This window comes from Manis pentadactyla, chromosome 8 (assembly GCF_030020395.1).
Source record: "Manis pentadactyla isolate mManPen7 chromosome 8, mManPen7.hap1, whole genome shotgun sequence".
Lineage (NCBI taxonomy): Eukaryota > Metazoa > Chordata > Mammalia > Pholidota > Manidae > Manis > Manis pentadactyla.
In genome coordinates this window covers 9,181,781-9,201,019 of record NC_080026.1, presented here as the reverse complement: position 1 = coordinate 9,201,019, position 19,239 = coordinate 9,181,781, and the positions used below count along the sequence as shown (strand labels likewise).

The 19,239-nt window shown below is 39.5% G+C and overlaps 1 long non-coding RNA gene across 1 annotated transcript; it reads right to left on the bottom strand.

The window, feature by feature from the left end:
• Nucleotides 1-9,873: 9,873 nt before the first annotated feature.
• LOC118911832 (uncharacterized) lies at nt 9,874-15,078 on the bottom strand. Its single transcript, XR_005024614.2, has 3 exons — nt 14,590-15,078; nt 13,372-13,575; nt 9,874-10,675 (listed from the first exon to the last, which is right to left on the bottom strand). It is a non-coding gene; the product is annotated as an uncharacterized LOC118911832 (long non-coding RNA).
• Nucleotides 15,079-19,239: the final 4,161 nt, after the last annotated feature.

The window sequence follows — 19,239 nt, the reverse complement described above, 5'->3', positions numbered from 1 at the left end:
TGTTCTTTTGTTTGGAACATATTCCTCTGTTTCCTCATTTTGCTTGACTCTCTGTTTCTATGTATTAAGTGAAATAGCTACCTCTTTCAGTCTTAAAAGAGTGGTTTTATGTAGATGATTATCCTTCTCATTCAGTTTTACCCTAGCTCTTGGTTGTTTCTTAATCCTTTATGATTGTCTAAACAGACTGATTTATTCTTGATATTGTTGAGGGTGTGCCAAGACCTGTCAGTGATCCAAGGGGAGGAATCTCATTCAGCACCTAGTTTCAGGCTGATTGGAAGCCAGGCCCTCAGGCAGCAGCTTTTAAAGTATGCAAATATATGCAGTCCTGTGGGGCTGCAATTGTAATCCCTACTGGCTTCCAGACAAAGAGATACAGAGGTGACCCCTGGGTGATGTTGCAAAAATTGGGACTCCAAATGAGTGTATAAGCTCCTTTCTGGGAAGTCTTGTAGAGCTGTAGCAAGGCTACAGAGGTCACCAAGGATGGTGTCTCTCTGTTTACATTCCCAGGTAGCACCTCCGTAGTCTCCAGGTGTATGGGAAACCTGAAGTATGTCCTTCAGGCTGAAGCTCCAGGCTAAGTAAATAGGCCTTGTTCACAGGAAGACCCAGGTTGTATTTCAGGCTGATGTCTGTGCAGTGCCCTGGTGGTGGTGACCTGCCAAGAACTGTCTTTCCAATTGTTACAGTCCTATGGAGCTCTGGAACACTGGCCCCATTGGCCACAAGGGCCAGGAAGGCAAGGCGTGGCCACTGTGTGGATTTTGCTTGCCCACTGGCTTTAGTAAGGCAGCTGGAGAGTGTAGGAGGCAGGGCACACTCTCCAGCTTCAGAAACTCAGTGGGAAAATGTCTTGACTGCACATGCCTGCAGAGCTCAGTAACGCTGTGGGGAAGTGCCTTGTCTATGTGCATGCTCACCAGCTTTAAGCTGTGAGTGGGAAATGCCCTGACTACCTATGACCACCAGCCCAAGCCAGGAGGAAGTGAAGTATGGTAATTGCCCACATTTGCGGATTTAGCTAGGGAGCAGGAGAACTCCATGACTATTTGCACTTGCCATTCATCCCAGCAAAGCGGTGGGAGGGGGCTGTTGTCCTGCTCACCTGTGCTATCAGGCTATGCTAAGAATGCAATAATGGCATCCACCAGCACCTCCATCTCCAGAGAGTGTTTTGTCTGCCCTCCATCCCTCCGGTCAATGCCTGCTGATCAGCAAATGTATCTCCTTCATATATAGTCTAGAAGCTTTTTAAACTTCTATATTTTTCAATGGGTTTTGGGATTAGCAAGATTGCATGTTAGCCGTCCAAGAGGGGAATATGTTTCCTGTAGCACTTTGAGACCCCTGGATGTCAGCTTCATCAGGTTTCCAAGCCGGATGTTCTGGAGGCTCATCTCTCCAGGGCTCTGAGATGCCTGATGTAGGGCACCAACCCTTCACTCCTCCAGGGGAAAGTGCCTGTCTGGTGAGATCCTTCCCTAATGCAAGTTGTCCAGCCAGGGAAGGGGGTGGTTTGCAAGAACATGTCTCTGCCTCTCCTATCCATCTTGGTATGGTCCTTTTAACCTTTGTTGTGGAGAGCAGTTCATCTGATTTTCAGATCTTTTTCAGAGGGAAATGATGCATGTATGTAGCTACAGGTTTGGTATATCCTTGGAGGAGGTGAGTTCAGGAACTTCTTTCACCACCATCTTTGTGCCCCCTTCTTCTACAGATTCTTTAGGAAATGAGGGAAATCAAAGAGAGATGGCATTCTGGGGCCTTTCTGAAGCTTGATATTCCAGGTCCCATCTCTCTGTATACACGTATTAAGAAAGAAAGTCTATCTTTAGAGATTGACCCATCTGGCCATCAGAGCTCAAGCCCATCAAATAATTGAATTTTTTCTCATTCTTATTCTGATTCCGTACAGCTTTCTGGTTAGATCATGTCAAGGGGTTAGTGTGTTTGACAGTTACCTTTTCAGTATAAATAAGAAATTATTATTCTGGTTTCATATATCAGTGTTAAGGGTGTTGTTAGCAAGAGCTACATCCATTAATCCAATCACTTTCAGGATATTTCTGAGTCTGCAAAGTAGAGGACTATTCTCTGGGCTGAGATGAATTTAGACCATAAAACTGTTAGCTCCATGTAAGCAGGGGCTGTGTTTATCCTGCTCATCATCCTCTATTTTAAAATGCCTGGTCCTTAGGTGGCACTTCATATATACATATATATATATATCCAAATGATGCCAGGCTTCTTGGTAACCACTCAGTTGGCATCTCGCTTAGTGATGTCAACCACACAGGATTTGTTTTGAGCTACTTGGTAAGCTATATTATTCTTGCTTTACAGATGTGAAAAACAAGACTTAAAGTAATTAAATAACTTTCCAGTTGTCACAAAGCTAACAGCAGGACTTTGGAACCTAGATGTAGAGAAATCCAAAGCTTATACCCTTTCCATTACATCATGGAACCCACAGGAATAAGTCAACAGTTAGAGATCATAGCCTAAGCTAGAGCCATCAGGTAAAACTCCTTTGGAAAGATTAATTTGAACTAGGTTTTGCAGGTTATATAGTACTTCAGGCTAGAGACAGGATACACAATCAGCAAAGATGAAGGGGCAAGACATTGCCTGTTATATTGGGGAAATACGAAGCAATGAAATTCAACCTTAGTGTATACACTATTAAGTGATAGGACAGATGGGCAGTGAATCTAAAAAAATATGAAATTCTTGAATGGCAGACTGAGGAATATGGACATTCAAACTTGAACGTTCCTCTACAAGCAATCAGAAGTAAATAAAGGTTTTCAAAGGAGATATGAAATGTGATTAAAGCCATGCTTTAAAATGATGACTGAGGTTGACACGTTCCTCAGAATAAGACCCATTAAGATGTTACTGAAAGCAGTGCTCGTGATGATTGTCAGGATGGGACGGTAAGAGAGCAGACACGGGATTCAAAGAGCTCTGAGTCTCCAGGCAACATAGATAGGAAAATGGAACCTGAACAGAAGCAGAGGACTTACATGTAGGAAGACTGGCTATTGGCTGTGTAGACATTAGGTTTGTATTGCTTGTAGTCTACCTGAGCATAGGTGACCAGAAAGAAGTTAAAAATCTCAGCTGGAGTCACCCATTTGGGATTCTTCTGCAGGAGGCAGTTACTGAAATCATAGGGTAAATGAAACTATCAGAGACAAGGAAGGGTATGAAAAGTAAGAGTAAAGATGTGAACAAACCTCAGGCAGGAACATTAGGGGGTAGAAGGCGGAAGCAGCAGCCTCAAAGCAGACGGAGACGGCGCGGCCAAAGAGGTAGGTGCTCAGTACTGCCCTCGGGGTTATTTCTGTTGTTCAAGACTGGGAAGTACTGTCTTCGTTTAATGATAGAAAATGATGAAAACAGCTAGGAGGAAGTAAGTTGGTAAATATGGACGAGGCCAAGGCAAATTTGATGAACTGAATAGAATTTTTTTGTGGGGCCATTTACTTTTAAAACTTTTTTTACAATGCTACTTCAAAGCGGGTTTATTTTCTCAGGCTTCCTCCAAACCCCCATTTTGAATAAAAGTAATAGACAATACTAATGGAAAATGGATTCCTAGTAAATTCTTAAACCATTCAGGAATATTCTCCAAAGGCAAGTTTTAGGTTTGATTCAAGTGTGAGTTAAGTTACTAGCAATCGGTGTTACAGTAGACTTTGAATTGAAAATATTCAATTAATTGAATGACTTTATCTCAGCTATTAATGTACTCTTTTTTTTTTTTGGAACATTTTGTCTCTGAAATACTAATCTCTCTTTGCCCTCTGGTTTCCAATCTCTAGTATGTTAGATTTTAATGTAATCTTTAGTAATGATCTTAAAGTATCTTAAATTATATTTAAACAATCTTAAATCTTAAATTATATCTTAAATATAAGAATTTATATTTCCTAGATTTAAGATATATTTCCAAGATAAGATTTAAGAAATTAAATCTTAAATCTTAAATTATATTTAAACAATCTTAAAGTAATGTCATTTTACTTTTTAAAAATTCTGATTTGACATAAGAAACATTTGCTTCTCTGTATCCTTTTTATAATGCTAAGGCTACAGAAATACCATCCTGTCTTCAGATATTTTGGGTTGATAAACACATGGCATATTTATTGTTTGAGTGTTGATACTTTTATAGAAAGCAAAAAAAGTGAAAAAAATAACTTTATTGCTCAAGCTCAAAGCTTGTTTGCTATGTCTTAATAAGAATATGCATATTCCATAACTCTCTGAATATAATCTAGACTATTCTTTTTAAGTAATAAGAGGCTTTGGAAATTGCTTTTTAATTGCAGAAATTTTTTTCAGTTAATCTGTTATTAATTGCAACTGATATGAGAAACCCTGAAAAGAATCTGTATAAATGCATAGACTATTTAGAAAGTGTCTCTAATCTCTATGTTTATTTGTTATTGTTAAAGAACATTTGATTGGCAAAAATAAATGAAGGAATTGATGTCATAGTAAATATGTTAGGAGAAGACAACTAGAATAAAAACTGAAAAAAGAAGAGAAACACCCAATGGCAATTTTACAGCATGGCTTCGAGAGTCAAATAATCCATTATAGTACAAGATGAAAATATCAAGCCTCATATTTGTAATTATTTCTTATCTAAAAAATAAAAAAGAAATTAAGTGGTACTGATCTTTAATTTAGATCTTTACCCTGGCCCCCTCACTCCCTGTGCATATCAGGAATGCGAGCGTCCTATCATGTGAGCAAGGTGTCCCAAGAGCATATTGTGACATCCAAAGCTTTTTGAGAACCACTCCATCACTCTTGGGTTCCCTGTCAGCATTTCGCCATGTATTGCAATTCCTTTTCCCATTAAATATATTTTTTAATTTCTTATTTTAAGTATTATAACCTTTAAATATTCTGTAATGAGAAGACAATGACCACAAAATTATTTTGTCCTACAAAGAAGTTCACTAGTTACCTTGTCGAAGTGCATGAAGTGGTTGTTGAAATAAAAGGGAGTTACACATTTTTCTTTTAGAAATTAGGGAAGTGCTCCAGATTGGCTGATCTTTGCTACAGTGATAGCATTTCTCAATGGTATGCTTGTAGATATTTTTTGAAAAAAGACATACTTTCATCCACCACATCAAGATAATGTTTTAACAATGAGTGATTCAGTAAGTTTTTAAGAGAAACTCATTAATATAGAGAAGATCAATCTGTGGAGATGTTTCCCTTGTTATGTGATTTTGCTGCATTTTAAAAGCAAATGTATATATATATCATCTGTAAATACTTTGCATAACTGCTCCTTAATTTAAAAACAAACCTAATGTTTTATAATTTATTTTAAAATCTTCTAAATGAGGATTTCAGTGGATCTTGAGCTAATTGCTAAAAATAAACAATGCAACTATTTCTGATTAAAGAAAAACCAAAATACTAGTGATTTTTATCCAAAGAAGATAACCAAGTGGCTGAATTTCAAAAAAATGTGTAATTGATAGACAGGATTGAAAAACAAGTATCATGACTTCCTAAGTGCCTCCTTTGCTGGACTCATTCCATTGGATACAGATTTTTATTAAGTATCTTTTTCAGCTATGTTAGCTGAAAAAAGCTGACTTTTTAACTTGACTCTCACATCACTAAATGTTAAAATAAGACTTTCATAGGAGTTCAGCATATTCTGTTATGTTGTTTTTACTAAAAACAATCATCGATAACTTTATGTAGAGCAAAAATTGTACCTATTAATAACTTGAAAATGTTTTTAACATTTATTTCATATTTAACCTAGCCTTAAAATTTTTCTATTTATGTATTTATAACTATGTATATATTTTATCAATATAATAGTACAGTAATAGATGCATATATATATTATAAATAAATATATACTTCCAGGGATACACAATTTTAAAATAATTTTTACTATTAGGGGTCTACTATTCAACTAGTTTAGAGTCCACTAAATTAATAAACTAGAATGAACAAAATAAAATGCTTTTCTTTTAGAGTAATAATTACACTGAAAAGTAAACAGTCCCTTAGTATCTATTATCATATAAACTCCAAGGGCTACATTATGACTTCGTGGGTCCCAGGCATCTGGCCTCCAAGGGCCTCTTCTTCCATAAAGATATTTAAAATTATATTTTATGACTGCATTGGTCTAAAGATGACTATAGATATATCAATACTACTTGTTTGCTGTAACCTAAAAGTTCATTTTCTCCTCCTAAGTTTGTGGGCCCAGGTGCTGTGCCACATGGACAAGTTGGCCTTGGCACTAACACCCTAAGAGATGAAATAAAACTGCTCCGGTTTAGGTTTCAGTTGCGTAGCTGGTGCATGTGTGCAAAAACCCACCCACAAGGACGGGGTGTACTGAGGAAGGACTAGTGCCCCCGGATCATGGGTTTTCTGCAGTTATCCCTCAAAGATAACTTTTCCTGTGTGAAAGATGGTGGATTTCCCAGAACAGCAGTCAGGATAAGGGAAAGGAGAGAAAAGGGACCTGAAACTACACTGAGCAGCAGGGGGACAACGGAGGCAGAGTAGTGCAGGTGCTGCCAGAGTCAGGGAAGCAGTCTCTGACTCCATTAAAGCCGGCACTCCTCCCGTGGCCTGCAGGTCTGAGCCACCCCATCGCCTCCCATCTCATCCCCTTCCCACTGCTCCTCTGCCATGCTCCCATCACACTGGCCTTCCTAAGCTCCTCAGACACAAACGGGCCAAGCTCACTGCAGCCTAAAGGCCCCTGCAGGGACGCTCTTTCCGGGCATCGGGGTGAGGCTGCTCCCTGGATCGAACAAGCCTCTGTTTTCACATCACCTCCCAGACAGCCTTCCCTTGCCGCACCTTCCCTCACTACTGTTAGCAACACACCGTTTCAGGTTCTTCATAGCACTTGCCGCTGTCAGGTTCTGCCTTGGTCATTTATTCCCTTGTTTACGGTCTATCACCCCAACTGGAATAGATACTCCAAGATTACAGAGGGCAAGTCTGTCTGGATCACCTGTAGCTCCTCAGTGCCCAGAATGGTGCCTGGTATTCAGGAAACACTTATCCAATGAATAAATTGAGCTCAATTTAAAAACCACCCCAATTCCTCCCTCCCCGCTTTCACTCAAGTTCTGCTCAATTCATGGCCCTGTCTATGACATGACCTTTCCTTTTTAGGAACATCAGATCTAACTCACCACCTAGTTTAATGTAATATATCTGAAAATTACAAACACCGCAGGATACAGGGTAAGGTAGTGCAACCAGAACTCTGAGAAAAACGTACCCAAACATCTTAATTATTTATTTTTATTGGTGCTACTGCACTTCACATGAGTCTATAGCACAAAATTATTCACTAACTGAAACTCCATTGTCACATAAAACGTCTTTGTGTCCTCTATAACTGAGGTGATAGTTTGAGTAAAAACATAATATGTACAATACTCCCAATGATCACAGATCTAATTCTCAGAAGCAGATGCGGGAGCAGAGAATGGAATGCCTAATGTTTAAAATGTGACCAGTGTCATCGCTAATTATCAGGAAAATGCAAATTAAAACCACAATGATATATCACCCCATACCAGTTAGGATGGCCAACATAGAAAAGACTAGGAACAACAAACGCTGGCGAGGATGCGTAGAAAGGGGAACTGTCCTACACTGCTGGTGGGAATGTAAACTAGTTCAACCATTGTGGAAAGCAGTATGGAGATTCTTCAAAAAACTAAAAGATAGAAATACCGTTTGACCCAGGAATTCCACTCCTAGGAATTTACCCAAAGAAAACAAGTTCTCAGATTCAAAATGACATATGCATCCCTATGTTTATCACAGCACTGTTTACAATAGCCAAGATACGGAAGCAACCTAAGTGTCCATCAGTAGATGAATGGATAAAGAAGATGTGGTACATATACACAATGGAATACTATTCAGCCATAAGAAAGAAACAAATCCTACCATTTGCAACAACATGGATGGAGCTAGAGGGTATTATGCTCAGTGAAATAAGTCATATACCAAATGATTTCCCTCATTTGTGGAATATAACAACAAAGCAAAACAGAAGGAACAAAATAGCAGCAGACTCCCAGACTCCAAGAAGGGACTAGTGGTTACCAAAGGGAAGGGGTGGGAAGGGCAGGTGGGGAAGGAGGGAGAAGGGGATTGTGGGGTATTATGATTGGTACCCATAGTGTGTCTGGGGTCACAGGGAAGACAGACAAATAGGGACTCTGTGGCATCTTACTATACTGATGGACAGTGACTGCAATGGGGTATGGGGGGACTTGAAAATAGGGGTGAATGTAATAACCACATTGTTTTTCTTGTGAAACCTTCATAAGAGTGTATATCAATGATACCTTAATAAAAATAAAAAAAATAAAAACACACACACAAAAAATGTGCACAATATCATTTTCAGGACCTCTCTCTCCAGCCACCAGAGCTATTCCCAAGTAGAAAATGTTTTGAAGTGCCTCTTTGCCTATTTCCAGTCTCCGTGGGGCAGCTGTGATAAGCCTATTGTCAAATGGTCACTAATCGGTAAGACTCAGCTTTAAAAAACCCTGCGGAACATAATTTTTCAAGTCCCCAGACATGGATTTGAACTTCAGTCACTAGTCCTGCTGGAACCTCTTCAATTTTCTCTTTTCCCTGCTTGAAATACATTACCCATCCGTAAGGATCACAAGTCAAGCCTCCTGGAAGTGTTGATTGACTGCTATTGGTGCCCCCAGGACTGTGTCAGAGCTTCGGGCTATGGAGGTGAGGTGGGTAAAGTCATTCCTGTTCTTGGAAAACTTACAGTTCAGATAAGAGACAGAATTACTAGGCATAAAAAGGCATCAATGATGTATAAGACTTGGTTTGGTGATCATTTGGCTAGATATATACATGCAGAACCATCATATTGTACACTTTAAACTAATATAATGTTATATGTCGATAGTATCTCCATTTTTAAAAAAACAATGGTAAAATAAATCGATAAATTTTTAAAAAAGCATAGAATCTTAGAGGACAAAATCCAGGTACAAGAAGCAGAACCACAGCTGGTTCTCCACATTAGAGAGAAGGGCATTTCAGGCAATCGGATAAAGACATGAAGAAAAGATGAATCCTGCTTGTTAGTGGACTTTGAGGAGATGTGACTAAAATGGAGTCTGTTAGAAAAAAAAATGGCAAATGCAGTTAGTCAGCAAATGAGAACATGTCATCAAGACATCGGATGCTGGGCAGAAGCATCCAGATTTGTTTGAGTGGAAAACTTGGAATTATATTTACTCTCATCTTTCTCCCTGTGTCTCAAATTTGTAGAGAAAATGAAAGACTTATTTTTGCTCAATAATTCCTTCCTGGAAGTCTTCTATTTGTAGCAAAGGCAGTCAGAGCCCTCTGAAGGTATGTTAAGAAGAGTGGCTGAAACCTCAAGCTGGGATTTTTTGCATTTATGTGTTTTTTCATAAGGCCCTTTTGCTATTTTTAAACTGAAATAATTTGGTTTGGAGGAATGAGAGAAATGATCTTTCATGAGAGGTGACTTTTCTGACAGCACATGGATTTTCCGTTTCAGCGGGTCTCAGGACACATTGACTTCCTCAGCTATCATAAGCTGCTTTGGGTTTGTCTCAGGATCTGCAATAGGAATGTATTACATGCAGCTGGGCAATGTGCCCTAACTTTTAATATTTTTCTCAATTTACAGGTTATTTCCATCACCCTGTGACCTAAATTATTGTCAAAGGAAAAAAGGACATTTGTGAGACATGTATTATGGAGCAGTGTATTTGTTAGGATAAACTAAGATAAAGGTCTATAAAAAAATTTACTCTCAAATCCCAGTAGTTTAACAAAACGCAAATGTATCCCCATCGTGTGGTGGCAGGGTGCTTGTTCTAATAGTCGCCCAGAGACTCTGGCTGGCAGAGGCTTCATCACGTGCAGCTCCACCATCTAGAACCTATGGTCACTCTGGTCCTACCATCAGAAGTGGACATTGGCTCTTAGCTGCTTTGATATATTGGCCAGAAATAGTCACAAGACTGCCTACTTGCAAGGGATCTGGGACATGGAGTCCTGTGAGTGTCCAGGGCAGGCAGGAGAGCCAGTGCTGCTGGGCACAGGTGAGGTGTGCCGTGAGCAGGCATGGGGCTTGCATGCTTCATATGTTTTATTTAACCTTCACAGAAGCTTTAAGGAGTAATAATATCTCCATTTTTGCAGTTGAGAAGACCAAAGTAGTGTAGTGAAGTAGAACAAGATTTGGGTTGGAGGTCCTGGGCTGGACTCTTACTTCTGTTATATACCAGTTGTGAGACAAGTCAGCTGCCATGCCTCCCCTTCTGCACAATTCAACCGTGCGCACCGCAGTTGGATGGTTTTCCTGACCTCCTGTTAGTACCAGGTGCCCCTCATCCGTCTCCCCATAGCGCTCCATGCTACTCTGCCATCATGACAGGTTTGCATCATAACTGCTGTTATCGTGGTGAATTTCCTGAGGAGAAGGGCTGTTCGTATTCATAGTTTTACCCCTTGTGCCTAGTCCAGTTTTGGGCACCTGCTACGTGCTTAATATTTATTGAGGGAATAAATTCAGACCCTTAATTTTCTGGTCATCTACTGGGTTAAGACATGAGATGAAAAGCTGTTGATAAAGACACAGAGTAACTTACCATATTCTAGAAAAGCATAGCCAGACATAAATATTTTTACAAATTCCTGTTTTGTTTTGTTTTTTTATCTGTAACAAAATTACCCAATATTATATGGTGGCAAACTGCATAAAACTCACAGGCATGTTGATGTACTATGGTATCAGTCCTAGGGCTGCCATGACAAAGTACCACAAACTGGGTGGCTTGGAACAACAGAAATTTCCTGTCTGACGGTTCTGGAGGCCAGCAGTCAGCAAGCCTGGTCCCGTCTGAGGACTGCGAGGGACGATCTGTCCTATGCCTCTCTTCCTGGCTGCTGGTGACTGGCACCCTTCCTGTGCCTTGGCTTGTAGATGCAATGTTACAATCTCTGCCCGCTTCTCCCATGGCCCTTTCCCTGTGTGTTTCTCTCCTGTCTTCTCATAAAGTCACAGTCATACCATATCAGGGCCCACTCCAATGACCTCATCTTAACCAACCAGATTACATTAGCAAAAACCCTGTTTTGAAATAAGGTCACATTCTCAGATACTGGGGGTTATGACTTCAACATATTTTTTTAGGAGACATAGTTCACCCCATAACAACTATAGGTCACAGTATTAAAATAGTTGAGCCAACATTGATAAGATTAGTAGACTTCAAATAAAAATCTAGATTTCTACTTTTGAAAACTCAGCAGATTTTGAGAGTAACTGCCTTCCCACATGGCATGAGCCCCCTGGAACTAAGGGGTGTCTTCTGCTCTATACGGGGCCCGTGCTCTCCAGTTTGCCACATTCTCCGCCAATCACTATTGTCTCCCTCGCCAAGGTTCAATGTCACTTGAAACCAAGGCCAAGTTTCATCTTTACTACTGAACATGAGTTATGACAGCATCAAAATGTCAGAATTCTTACACGCCACCCACTTCATCCACTACATTACCTCTCTGGCCCAGACGATTTATTATTTTGCAACTCTTGTTTTTTTAAAAAAGCAAAAACCATCAGCTCTACAGATAGAGACAAAGGTTTAGTGAATTCATTTTCTTGTGTAGTCTTTCTTTAAGACTCACAATATTACTTACTACCGGAAAGAGTCATTAATGACAAACTGTTTCAGAATGACTTATTTAAAAGAGTCTGGAATATAATCAGATAGAACCCATGAGAAATGGAAAGGTAATGTCAAGGAAAAAATAAGGTCGGTAATCACGTTTCAACAAAAGCAGCTGAAATGACGCTGGCAATAATTAAGAGACACAGAAAATGGACTGTATTATAGACCCATCCATGGGCATGATTAAAAGATTCTGTATTCAGGAAAAAAAATGGTAATACTATTTAAAGTCACAACAGTAAACTTCTAAGGAATACACACAGAATTTATAAGAAAAGAAAATTGTTGAAGGGACTCATGAAATGAGGATAAAATATTAAATCTTGTTTTTGGGGGTATAATGTTAACTTTTGTTTTATTTATTACTAAATAGAAAGTAATACCTCTGTGCAGCATTCAGGGACAGTGGACTTAACAAAAGGAAACAACAGATCTTTAGATGTAAATGGAGATGAATCTCTGTCCCTCAGTCATTAAGTTTTATGTATTCAAAACACACTTCATCTTCATTTTCCACTTGCCCCACGAAATCCAAACCCGCTTCTCCTGCTAAGATTCTCTAAATTAAAAACCAGCCCTATTTTCCAGTCACCGAGTTACAGACGTCCCTGCATGCCTCAACCACATTCAATCAGGGATCTGGTTCCGTTATTTTTTTTACCTCATAAAAATATCAGTAGAAATCTGTTTCTTTTCTCCCATTTTCACTGACCCCACCTTCCTTAGGCCCACTCCACCACACACCTTTTGCAAATTGCGCTTCCGGGACTACTGCACTTCCTGAAAATTGGTCGCCCACCACATGCCTTCCTGAATTTGCTGCCTTTTTTTCCACACCCACGCCGAGGCGAGGCCATTCACACTTCCGTGTCTTATATAAAATATTCCCTCCATTCAAATGCATTTAATACCTCCCTTTTCACCTTGTATTACTCACCCTTCAACCCCTTCTCACTCACTCTGTGGAATCTTCCTGGATGAGTTCGTGCCCTTTCTTCTGTGCTCCTCCCCCATCTCTGTTTATATCTCAGTGCAGTTGCTTCTCAAACTGTGCCCATTGGCCAGCCATCTCCACAGCCTGGAAGCTTCTGAGAAATGCAGGATTCCAGACTCCCCCAGGCCCGCTGAATCACAGCCTGCATTTTAAGGAGCTCCCCAGCTGATTCTTATGCACATAAAAGTTTTAGGTATGTGGCTAGAGATGATATTATCAGAGGTTTGGAGAGCTATCTTATACTGAACTCTGAGCTCCTCTAGATAAGAACCACTTATTTCATTTTTTGAATGGCTTAACAAAGTGACCGTGTCTGCTGAGCTGTATGCAATTTACAGTATGTAAATGAGTGAAAGAGAAACAAGCGAATGGTTTAGTGGTCGCCCAAATAGGAATGGCAAGCCCAGGACTCCCTGGGCACCTCCGTGTCAGATTCTTTCTACCGCCCGTGATGTGCCACTTTGAAAATGTCTTTCTTTTCCATTTCTAAACGTCAGAGCTGTCAAATGACACTCTTAGTTACAAGGCTATTTAAAGTGGTAAAGAGGACACTAGAACACGATAGGACAGGAGCTTTACTCTGACACTTACTGAGGACCTTCTCACTGCGTCTTCTGGCCTCTGTCTGTTATAAGAACAAATGGGAAACACATTAACTGAACTTCTGTTCTCACAAGTTTCAAAGAGCATCTGTCATGATGAATAAAAATACATTTGTGCATCCCCAGTGTGTTTCAGTTCAGTCAGTCCTGGGTTACAGTCCAGTAAGGAGAGTTCAGTGAGGGAGAGGCCCAACTGAAAAACAACCAAAAAAGTAATAAATAATTATAAATAAAAGTATGTTACGTCAAATTTGTCAATGTGATATTTTATGACACAATTTGTAGTTTGAAATATTAAGTGTATTTTTACAGTACATTTTTAAAAAATCCTTGGTGTATAATAGCTTCAGACTTCCATTTTGAATAAGACATATTTATACTGCAAATGCCACATTTACTTATGCATTTCCAGGATGCTGGAACATTTTGGGAGGGAAGCAAACAGGATATTTTTATAATTGCCGCCAACATGTGTTGCTCTGGTTTTCACTTTTGAATTAACAACCATATTATTCCATAAGTGCCCTATTCACTCACGAAGGCAACAGTATTTATTGCATGTGCTCCATGAGCCACGCACTGCCAGAGGCTCTGCCCTCAGACAATTTTGCCTCCAAGAATCTTATGGACTAAAGGGGAGACAGAGAAGCAAGCAGTTTCAAGGGAGTCTTATGAAGGCAGATGTAAACATAGGTACCACATGGCATCGCGGCAGAAAGAGCACCTGGTCTAGGATTAGGAGACCAGAAACGTCTTTGCAGTGAATATGACCATAACGGTAAGTCCCAAAGAATATAAACGGGCAAATTATGTGGGGTGGGGCTTTGCAGATAGGACAGCGGCATATGCAAAGTCCCAAATGCAAGAGAAAGAAGATGGTTTAAAATAGTTGCGAGTTGCTCAGTGTGACTAGCACAGGGCACTGCTGGTGCCAGGGAAGGAATGGCATGGAGGGCAATTGGGGTTAATGCCCGATGGGAAGGCAAGGGAAGGAAGGATTTTGTGTGGTGCTGAATGCCCTACAAAGGAATTTGGATGTCATTCTAAATAACAAGACTCATATATAATGCTGTTCCGGTGCTTACTGACGGCTCTGCATTGTGCTAAGTTTATGTCAGTCTTCACAGCTGGTGTATGCTCTAGGAACTGTTATGACTCCCAGTTTTATAGGAGTGAAGCTGAGGCACAGAGATGAAACATACTTTACCAAAGTGGCACAGCTGTGTCCTAATGGAGCTGGGCTCCTCATGGCAGTGGGAAGGGGCATGATGTAATTTCTCTGTTGTGAAGATCATTCCAGCTTGCACGTGAACAAAGAATTTGAGAAGACATTTCAGTAATCCAAGCGAAATACACTGAAGTGCTGAACGAAGTAGAGGCATTGAGGAAGAAGTAGATGCACAGAGAAATGTTAAGGGGCTGGGAGAGGACCTGGTGATGGGCTGTTTAGGTGGAAGACCAAGTCTGACCAGAGACACTTCTCTGCACAGGACACGAGTCCAAGATTTTAGGACGTATACCAACTAATATGTATTTTTCATGACCATATTTCTAATTAAATTGACTGAAATAAATATGAACAAAGCTCGGATGACACATAAATTAATATGAGTAATGACATCATTTAAATAAGGAAATGGAAAGATCTAGGTTTCCCTCTGTAAAAAATAACATATGTCTTCTAACTGTGGTGTTACTTCATTCTTATCTTATGCTACTTATAATACAGCTCTCTCGCTCTCTCGCTCTCTCTCTCTCTCTCTCTCTTTTCCCTGACAATTGTAATTCCTCAGCAGAAGAACCTCATTTGTGACTATTTATTCTCCCAAATCTGGCAGCAACTGAAATTTGAGGTGTTTCACTGCAAGTTTCAGTCTAGGCTTGATACCTCAGATTCCAGGTTGTGAGGATAATCTTTGATCCCACTCCTCTCTCTACCTTGTCTCTGGTTTTGCTACTTGGTGAGCCAGTGTCTACACGTGGGCTTTACACCCGCAATCCCGCATGCCTGCCTTGCACCTGTCCATGAACCCTGACCTCGCTAGCTCAGGATTCCTATTACCGGCTGCCAGGCCAGTCTCTCAGCTCATTAGCTGGTTTGTCCTCAGCGGTCTTGTCTCTTCTGCTGCAATTGTTTTTTGGCAACACTGATAATGTTATGAGAAAACTAACATCTTTCAAACACTGTGTTGCTTTTGAATCTTACCTATAATCTATATTAAAATGTCAACTAATTAGTATTTTTTAGCTGTGGCCAATGACCTAGTCCATCTCCAAACAGAAACCTTTGAAATTTTAGAAGCTTTGTCATTTATTCTCATGATGTGGCTGTCTTTTCTCCTTGGATGTATGACCAACGCTCAAACTCTTTCAATATTATACCTTCACCTCCTTACCTTTAAAACAATTATCCTTCTACCGGCATGTTTTCAGGTCTTCACCCAACTTGCAGTCCAGCCTGTACTCTTGGTTCTGATCCTCCATATTCTGACCAGTTCTACTAAGGCCCATGTTCAGAGGCAAAGTTATATACAGCCATTAATCCCCATTTTAAGTGAAATTATTATGAGAATAGCCAAAGTTATGATAGTACATAGCCATGTTTTAAAAATAATCTATCATCAAAGGGAAAGGGAAGAAAGTTTTATATCAAAGAAAGGACAGAAAAACATATTACATTTATACAAACCTTAAACATATAAAATGATGCTTTCATTAGGGCAAGGATAAAGAAACAGCTAACATATTCTTTGTTATAATTTATCTCCCTGATATAAATAATGTCTGCTATCATTCATTTCCCCATATAAATTTAAGAACATAGCAAATCAAAGCAAGGTTTGAAGAATACAGGATCAAGGGCAAAATGGCTGACATAAAAAATAGTGGATTAGGTAAATACTTCAAGTTCAGAAGGAGCAACAAAAGGAAAAGTACAAATTTAAGATGCACACTCATCTTGGAATGATTAAGATGATAGAGATAACAAGTAAAAGTAAACTAGAATGATTAAAATACCACTATATATCTTTATCATTGCCACTTTAAGTATTCCACGGGTAGATTTTTGTTGTTTTTAACCTACAGCTGATTTCACAGTTTATTACAGGGGTCAGCCAAATACAGCCAGCAGGCCCACACACTAAGGCCCACTTCGCATTGTTAAATGGTTAGTTGAAAAAAATCACCAGAAGAATAATGCTTCAAAAGAAGAAGAATGTTTCATGACACATTAAAATTAAACGGCATTCAAACTTCAGTATCCATAAAGTTTTATTGGAACACAACCACACTACATGTGCATGTGCTGTATGGCTGTTCTGGGGCTCAAGTGGAAAAGTTGGGTAGTAGCCACGGAGACCATATGGCCAGAAAAGCCTGAAATACTTAATATCTGGCCCTTTACAGAAAAAGTTTGCCAAACCGATTTTGCGACTAAAATAAGTTTGTCTTATTTGACGAAGACTGTTTAACCAACTTATTTTGTAAGTATTCACTCCACAAAGCAATGGATGCCTAAGTAATAACATCATACTCAGTGAATAAAACAACCCATTTCTCATACAGATTATCGTGTCTGTCTATGCAAAAAGCAGTGGTTTCAGTGGCATTTGTGACAGGTGAACAATCTAGAAAACTTACCTGAAATATTTTATTGCCAGTATATCGACTCCTGTCTACTTCTCTGGAAATTTCTTTTTAAGGGACACAATGAAATTGGTTTGGACATACAATGGGAAATATAAAATCCTCAGAAACCCTGAAAAGGGACAGAGAATAGTAAATCTTAAAGGGGTCTACATAAAATGACTGTCATTTTTTCAGCACATAAGAATATCACTTCAGCCATAACTGGGACCCCTAAAAATGACATGTATTTTTGGAACAAATTTATGATGCTATATTGAATTTGACCCTGGTATGTAAAGGCCACACTGAAATAGTTCCTTCAGGAAATCTATTGTATTTACATAGGTCATTGATGCAGTCTGTAATTTCATTTAACCTTTTATAAATTAAAGAGCTTTTGTCATTGCTTACATATTCATAAAACTTAGGAATTAAAATGACTACATGGTGTATACATCATAGGTAAGCCCATGTATAAAAGTTTACACAAGGCAGGCCATGTCTATATTAACCAACAGGTTTTATGAAAATTTAGGAAGAATATCTTTTGCTAAACTAAATGTGAGACACTAATTAAATAAATTAACAAAATTACATAGGCAAGAAGATGAGTTTTAAAAACTAATGGTCCAGGAAAGAGTTATGTATTCTATATTTTATGTATTTCAGTATTTATTTAATGAAAAAATAATATTTATTGAGCCTGCATCCATCACATGCAGTGGTGTGGCTAAGCACGTGGGCTGTAGTAGGAAAAGATCCAAGTTCAAACCCCAAGCCCACCTCTAACAAGCCAGGTATACTTAAGCAATGTAACTAACTAGGTTTTCCTTTCAGTTTAGTTTTTTGGTTTTGTTTTTTTTTTTTGGTTTTTTTTGCACTTTAGTTTCTCTACCTGGAAAGTAGGTGCAAAAATATGCCTATGCCACAAAGTTAACTGATACAAATGTTAGTTCATCGCTATGATCATTTTATGCAAGGCCTTGTATGAAGGGTTCTAACACAAGTGTGCACATTTATGAAACCTTCAACTAACCAGTCATCTTTAATCGTGTCTATGTAATCAAATACAACAACCATCAGCTGTCATAATGTGGGAATTTCGTGTAGCTGGTCAAAAGGCAACTTCTGACTGCACATTCCTGCTGTGTGACTTCCCTGTCACTGTGGAGCTGGTCCCACAGCAAGACTGTGGAAGCCAGTATGGCTGTTAACATTCCCTGAATGAGTTCCTGTTTGGGTCTGGAGTTGGCTGGAGGAGACTGGAGCACACCCAGTGGTCACATCCATGGCCTCGCTGGGAATTTCCCTTGAACACAGGCATGACCTGGGCCTGGCAAATCAACCCAAAAGTCCCTGTCTGGGAACTTCATGTTGCTGGGTGAACAGCCATTTCTGAATACCTATTCCAATTGTCTGATTTCTCTGTTGTAACCCTGTTTGGAAATTTGGATCCCAACTATAGTAAATAACATAGCAAACTGCAAAATTTTGGCAAATTACCTTTCTGTCCAAAAGGCTTCTCAGGATTCATGAGACATTGCTCCGTTCTGAAGGTTCTGTGCCATTCAGGTAGGAGGACTGTGGGAGCCACTGCCAGTGAAATCTCTGAAAATTTGATCTTGGTTGGGTATTAGTTGCTAAAGATGGATCCAGAGGAGTTCCCTGGATGCTTGAGAAAATCCCTAATCGATACCTTGAGGAAGGGGAGGTCAGACAAGGCTGAAGTGGCACCATCTTTTCCTCCAAAGAATGACTGTGATCTTTCCCAAGGGGGAGAGAATAGAGTCTGTGTTCTCTTGAAGAGTTTAGATCCTCTTCAGAGGCAACATCAGGTGCATGGAAGGAATGACTCAGAGGAGGTGAATTAAATGGAAAGTCCTCAGAATTCCTCCTAGAGAACCTTGGAACCAAGTCTCTTGTAAAGATTTCTGTACCAAGAACCCACATTCTCTTGGGGAGGGTTTCCTGGGTTTGCAGGCTATTGGCCAACCAGCTCATCAAGCTGTGCTTGAAGTTCAGAAAACAAAATAAGACTGTCCAAAAAGAAAAAGTTCCAAATTACTACACACACAATGGAAAATTAGATGTACAACCAGTAAGTATAACCAACTTTGTTCAATAATCTTTCATTATGTGTTTATGTAGGCATAGGAAAACAAACCATCGTAACTTCCAAAGTTAGCCAACTTGGTTCCCTAAGAATTTCTTTAATATAAAACTCGTG